Here is a 6,882-nt window from a genome sequence, read left to right as displayed (position 1 = left end):
TGTCCTGGTTTTTGCTCTTTCCATGGTGTCGGGGGATTTTCTATAATTTTCAATAATGTCCTGGAATGACACACCTTCCCCTTTAAGGCTGCCATTAGCATGGCAGGAGGGAGTGACATGCTTTCTTGAGGCACATCATTCCCCCACCCCGAGCTCCAATTGAGGTCTTAAAGGGGAAAGTGGGTCATTCGTGGACATTATAGAAAAGGCCCCAATTGGAGTGGATGGTGGTGGTGCAGAATGAAATCCTTTCCCCTCCTCCACTCCAATTGGGTTCTTTAAGGTGGCGGGGGAATAACGTACTTTCTGCAGGACTCAGAAAGCTGCTTCCCCCCCACACACACTAGGTGTCCTCTTTTTGGGTTTCCCAAATATGGTCACCCTATTTTAAAAAACCTTATTTTTCTGAATCTTTTCATCTCCCCCCACAATGTATTTTTCTCTTCCCCAAAAGGGTTCTTTCTATCCCAGTATTAAAAGTGCTGTTACCTTCCCCCGCCCCCGCCCCAAACAAAAATTGGTAAGTTGCTCAAGCAGCCTGAACTCTGCCAAACTATGGACAAAACCCAAGTTTCTTCTCTCCACCTCACACGGGTGCAGTTGCAGCAGAAGGATTCTTGTTCCGGCAGAAAGGAGCTTCTCCTTATGCAGGAAACAAACAAGAACAGGAGAGGCCTAGTTAACTTCGCCCAGACCCTCCCATTCACTCATTCCAGGCACCACTATACTAGTTCATTAACCAGAGGACGCAGCCCCTGATGCCCTTCGGAGCCCCTCATTGGTAAAAATCCAGGCATGTCCACCTTTCTTTATGTGACCAGGGGCTCCTCTTCCTCCACTGTTTCTTGATGGGCAAAGATTATTACTACTATCCCTGTTAGGAGGCTTCCTGTACGTTTACAGGGAAACAAGTTGTGCCTGTGTGTCTTTGTAGAGAATCATAGGAGAGTTGGAAGGGTCCTAAAAGGCCATCTAGTCCAACCCCCTGCTCAGTGCAGGAATCCAAAAAGAACTTGCTTTCCCAGTTCTGCAAAAACAAGACAGAGGCTAAGACTAAGGAGGAGGCTGACAGCTAGTGACACCCCCGGAACTGGTGGTGCTAAGTGAGGAAGGTAGCAGGAGGCACGCAGTAGTGGTGGGGCAGGGCCCATTCGCCCAAATGGCCCAACCTCCCCTCTCACAGACACAGCTACCAATATTAACATGTCTGTCATTTTGGAAAGGGACAAGGGAGAGATAAAAAGATGCGTGACTGCACATTCACTGTAAAGAACAGAATGTAGCGCATGGGACTCTAGTCTCTACGCCGCACATATTTCTAAATTTGTTTCTAGGTTTGTTTGCTGGTTGTCCGCAGTACTTCCAGAGCGTCATCAGACGAGCATTTTATTGCACACTTGTTACTGGCCACTCATGGTTTTTCCTGGGTCCCTTTGACGATGACTTTTCTCCCGCTCCTTTTGGTGTTTTTCCCATCAAAAAAACAAGACCCCGGTAAATCCGAATTTTTTGGGGGGGAAGGAAAACGTGCCGCGATTTCCTGCCGTGTGCAGGAAAAGCAGTGTGATAAAAAATGCCCGCTGAATGGGTCACATGGTCATTGTTTACTTCCTCTTCCCTATGTGAAGGGAGAAGAAGTATTGTGGGACAGAAGCGGGGGAGGAAAAACAACAGTAAGGAAATGCAAACCCACCCACCCCATCTGATGACGTTCTCAGAGATCTAAAGGCTTCTTCAGATGGAACATTTTCTCCTTCAATTTACTGCTTCTTCCTGTTCTGGATTCTTTTCAGGATTTAAATAGCGTGTTTATATAGCTGGTTCTTCTTTTTATGCATAACGCTATATGCCGTTTGCAAGGGTGGGTGGAGCCCTGCAGCATGTTATCAGTTGCCCACCCCCCTGGCGTAGCCCCCTCCCCTCTCTCGGCGTGAAATGAAACACTTCCTCACACGTTCAGAAGTCTGCGTTCAAAAGTAACACTTTTCTCATTTGAGTAGGAGGATTAAATGGAAACAGGTTCTCACGTCCCTTGCAACCATCATGCCCACCTGTTTGGGCATTCCTGAAATATGGAGCTGAATAGGAGCGGAGGGGCAGGGGAAGAGACACTCCAAACTGATCCTCATCAGTACTGACGTCAACTCTGCACTGCCCAACAGCCACCCAAAGCAGGACATAAGCGCATTGGAAGGATTACACGGGGAAATGATGGCGGTTTCATCATGCGACTGCCAAAAATACTACACTTGCCCCATAGCAAAATAACACGTGAAAAGCGCATGCGGTGTATGTGTGGGTGTGGGTGTGTAATACATGACACAACAACAGCATGGCGACAGCGTCGTGTAATGCTCATGGGAAAACCAGTGACCAAACCATGATGATCGCATGAAAAAATGCCCATCTGAATATGCCCTAAGTATTGGGGGGGGGGGGGAATATATTTGCATATTTTTTAAAAAACTGGGCCTCTAAATAAATCCTTATTTATTTTCTTAGTCACAATGAGCTTTACAGGATATGTTTTTTTTTTTTTTTTAACAAAGCTGAACTTTCCTAGTTGTTAATTAGAAATCAGTTGTAATGGTATCTCAGTATATATACTTGCTATTTACTGTTTAAATTAGAGACCTGGACAGATGAACAGAAATTATTGTGGAAGAACAAGATGGATCTTGTAAAGGAAATTTGATAATAGATCAATATTTTGTTTTGAATAATTTGATTGTTAAATATGCATCTATAAAACAGTGCATATTTTGTCCCCCCTCAATTTAGATTGCTTAACAAAAACGTTAACAAGTGACTGTTGACCTTAATTAAAAATCTTTATTCTTGTACTGACCTTAAGTTAGGGTGGGCTTAAATTGTGACCTTACTAATAAGTTTCCAACTCTAAGGGCAGTAAGGCAGAGGTGTCTGTTAGCCCCATTTTTGGTTTGTTTTTTTCTATGAACAACATTATTCAGGATCTTCAAGGTCTTCAGTATTTCTCTCCCACAGGTTTTGACTGAAAGCTCTTTATATTGTTGTATGGAGATGATACTGCTTTTGTTTCTACTATCCTGATTGATATGAAACATCTTATTAGCCCTTAAGTTATTTTATATAAAGTAACATTTTAGTCTTCATTATGCTAAAACTAAGCTTATTTTGTTTGCTAAAATGCCTAGGCTCCATAAGTGGACAATAACCATACTGATATAGAACACATCAAGGATTTCAGGATTTGGGAATTCAGTTCAATCAGAACCATACTTGGGTAGGTCACTGGGAATCTACAAGACTTCTTATTCTGCAATTCTAATTCATTATATTTTGTTTGCTTTCCAGGAGCAATTTAGTACCTCCTGCACATAAGGCCTTCTTTGGGAAAGCTATCCCACAAGCGGTGTGGGGTGCAGAAGCTGTTAAACAAGAAACTATCCCAAACACTTTTTTTGAGGTCTCTCTTGAATTTACCTATTGGCAGGATGAGATTTGATGTCAGGTTTTCTTTAGTATTGCCTAGTGTTCATATTGCTTTGATTTTGTACTGACTGATAATGCTATTTGGAGGAAATTTCTGATAGGACTGCCCTTAAGGCTGCTATTCCTAGAGCTGCAAAACAGTGTATTAAAAACTGAGTGGAATTTTTTGCTGACCAGATGTCAAAATATGCAATTTTTATATTTTACTTTCTCTTAAATCTGGTTATGGCCTAGAAGATTACTTTTTAAAATTATGTTAGCATGCTGAGAGGTTCCTAATTTTGCCTATAGCATGTTTACAAGTGTTTCATACATCCCCTCTAAACGTGCTATAAGCATAGTAAGGAATCTCAAAGCAATAATTGCTATTGTACATGTATTTGTAGCGAGAAAGGGATGGAAGACCTTGTCCATGATGTATTTTATTGTACTGTTTGCTGTATAATTCTTCCAGCGATACGTTCTGAAAGGGATTTTTGAGAGTTCCTTTTTTGAACAATAGATTTGTTACCTACTGAGTGATAGGGACAAATATATTGCATACTCGTGGAAAGACAATGTCACTATGGGCACTAGCAGTTCTGCTCTTTCGCCCCTCAGTCCTCACCATAGAGGGGCTCATGAATTTGCATGCCATGTGGCCCCAACACTGATTGGCCGCCTCTGTTCCCCTCCCCCTCCCCATGGGCTGCAATAGCCTAACCAAATGACTGTGCTTGGGGCCCGCCTTCGTGCCACACTGATTGGCCAAGCAGGCTGTCCGTCTTCCCGCTCACAGATGGAAACTGTGCAGAGGAAATTATACTGAAGCTTAAGCTTTGAACTTTTTTGAACATTAAAAATTTTCTGCATGTCCACACTGCTCATGCTTGATTTTAAAAGAAAAATGAGCAAAATCGGTCTGGTAGATCTCAATTAATCCTTACACTAGAATCATAGAATAGCAGAGTTGGAAGGGGCCTACAAGGCCATCAAGTCCAACCCCCTGCTCAATGCAGGAATCCACCTTAAAGCATAACTGACAGATGCTTGTCCAGCTGCCTCTTGAAGGCCTCTAGTGTGGGAGAGCCCACAACCTCCCTAGGTAACTGATTCCACTGTCGTACTGCTCTAACAGTCAGGAAGTTTTTCCTGATGTCCAGCTGGAATCTGGCTTCCTGTCACTTGAGCCTGTTATTTCATGTGCTGCACTCTGGGAGGATCGAGAAGAGATCCTGGCCCTCCTCTGTGTGACAACCTTTTAAGTATTTGAAAAGCGCTATCATGTCTCCCCTCCATCTTCTCTTCTCCAGGCTAAACATATCCAGTTCTTTCAGTCTCTCTTCATAGGGCTTTGTTTCCAGACCCCTGATCATCCTGGTTGCCCTCCTCTGAACACGCTCATTTGTCTGCGTCCTTCTTGAATTGTGGAGCCCAGAACGGGACGCAATACTCTAGATGAGGCCTAACCAGGGCTGAATAGAGAGGAACCAGTACCTCATGTGATTTGGAAGCTATACTTCTATTAATGCAGCCCAAAACAGCATTTGCCTTTCTTGCAGCCATATCGCACTGTTGGCTCATATTCAGCTTGTGATCTACAACGATTCCAAGGTCCTTCTCGTTTGTAGTACTGCTGAGCCAAGTATCCATCTTGTAACTGTGCATTTGGTTTCTATTTCCTAGATGTATAACTTGGCATTCTGTTGTTTTCAGCCCAGCACTTTGAAGTTTGTTTTCGTCTTCCAAGGTATTAGCTATTCCACCCAATTTTGTGTCATCTGCAAATTTGATAAGTGTTCCCTGCACCTCCTCATCCAAATCATGAATAAAAATGTTGAAGAGCACTGGGCCCAGGACTGAGCCCTACGGTACTCCACTCGTTGCCTCTCCCCAGTTTGAGGTTCCATTGATAAGTACTCTTTGAGTCTGATTCTGTAGCCAACTGTGAATCCACCTAATAGTTGTTCCATCTTAGATCACTGTTTGCCCTTGCAGCCCAACAGATTTGATACAAATTATACAAAATAGGGTACTTCTTAAAATGTCTCTTTTAATTATTAAGTATGTTTGCGGTGAGTTACTGAGTGGTCGGGCTCAGGAAATAATGTATTATGTGAGAGTGGATAGGTCCAGCTCTTGTAACCTTGATTCTCCTGGACCAACTTTGAGTACTGTTGATCATGGTAGCCTTTTAGTTAGGATGACTTGGAAATTTGGGGTGTTTTCGTGGTCCTGCTGTTATCTGGACAGCCATTCCTATAAGGTGGTGCTGGGAGACCACCACTCTGTCCTGTGGCTTTATGTGATTGTCTCCTACATGAAACTGTAAGTGACGTCACTTGGAGATATGGATGATGGTGGCATCAATATACTGATAACTATATTTTTCATCTGATTCAAGTGAGACAATGGAAGTGCTGAATCAGTGTACGGAAGCTGGAGGCCAATAAACAAAAGCTCAATTCTGATAAGAGGTATTGTGGATGAATCTGACTGAAATGGTGTTCAACTTTCATCAACCACAGCCAGCATAACCAATGGTAAGGATGATGGGAGTTGTAATATAACCACATCTGGAGTGTAACATGTTCCCCACCCTGCTCTAAAGGATCAGGTCCACAGCTTGGGGATACCAATGGGCCTCCAGAAAAAATGTGTGAGCTCTTTACAATGAAACACCTTCCACCAGCTGAGCCTGGCCAGTTATCCATGTTTTCGCAACAACCTATTTGAATTACTGTAATACACTGAGCTGCCTTTGATGAGCCAACAGTGTGATATGGCTGCAAGAAAGGCAAATGCTATTTTGGGCTGCGTTAATAGAAGTATAGCTTCCAAATCACGTGAGGTACTGGTTCCCCTCTATTTGGCCCTGGTTAGGCCTCATCTAGAGTATTGCGTCCAGTTCTGGGCTCCACAATTCAAGGACGCAGACAAGCTGGAGTGTGTTCAGAGGAGGGCAACCAGGTTGATCAGGGGTCTGGAAACAAAGCCCTATGAAGAGACACTGAAAGAACTGGGCATATTTAGCCTGGAGAAGAGAAGATTGAGGGGAGACATGATAGCACTTCAGATACTTAAAAGGTTGTCACACAGAGGAGGGCCAGGATCTCTTCTCGATCCTCCCAGAGTGCAGGACACGGAATAACGGGCTCAAGTTAAAGGAAGCCAGATTCCGGCTGGACATCAGGAAAAACTTCCTGACTGTTAGAGCAGTACAACAATGGAACCAATTATCTAGGGAGGTTGTGGGCTCTCCCACACTAGAGGCCTTCAAGAGGCAGCTGGACAACCATTTGTCAGTTATGCTTTAGGGTGGATTCCTGCATTGAGCAGGGGGTTGGACTCGATGGCCTTGGAGGCCCCTTCCAACTCTGCTATTCTATGATTCTATGATTGTTTTGAAACAGCAGTTGCGTTTAAAGT

Source organism: Elgaria multicarinata, chromosome 6 (genome assembly GCF_023053635.1).
Source record: "Elgaria multicarinata webbii isolate HBS135686 ecotype San Diego chromosome 6, rElgMul1.1.pri, whole genome shotgun sequence".
NCBI classification, from domain to species: Eukaryota; Metazoa; Chordata; class Lepidosauria; order Squamata; family Anguidae; genus Elgaria; species Elgaria multicarinata.
Note: the sequence above shows the minus strand (reverse complement) of the source record.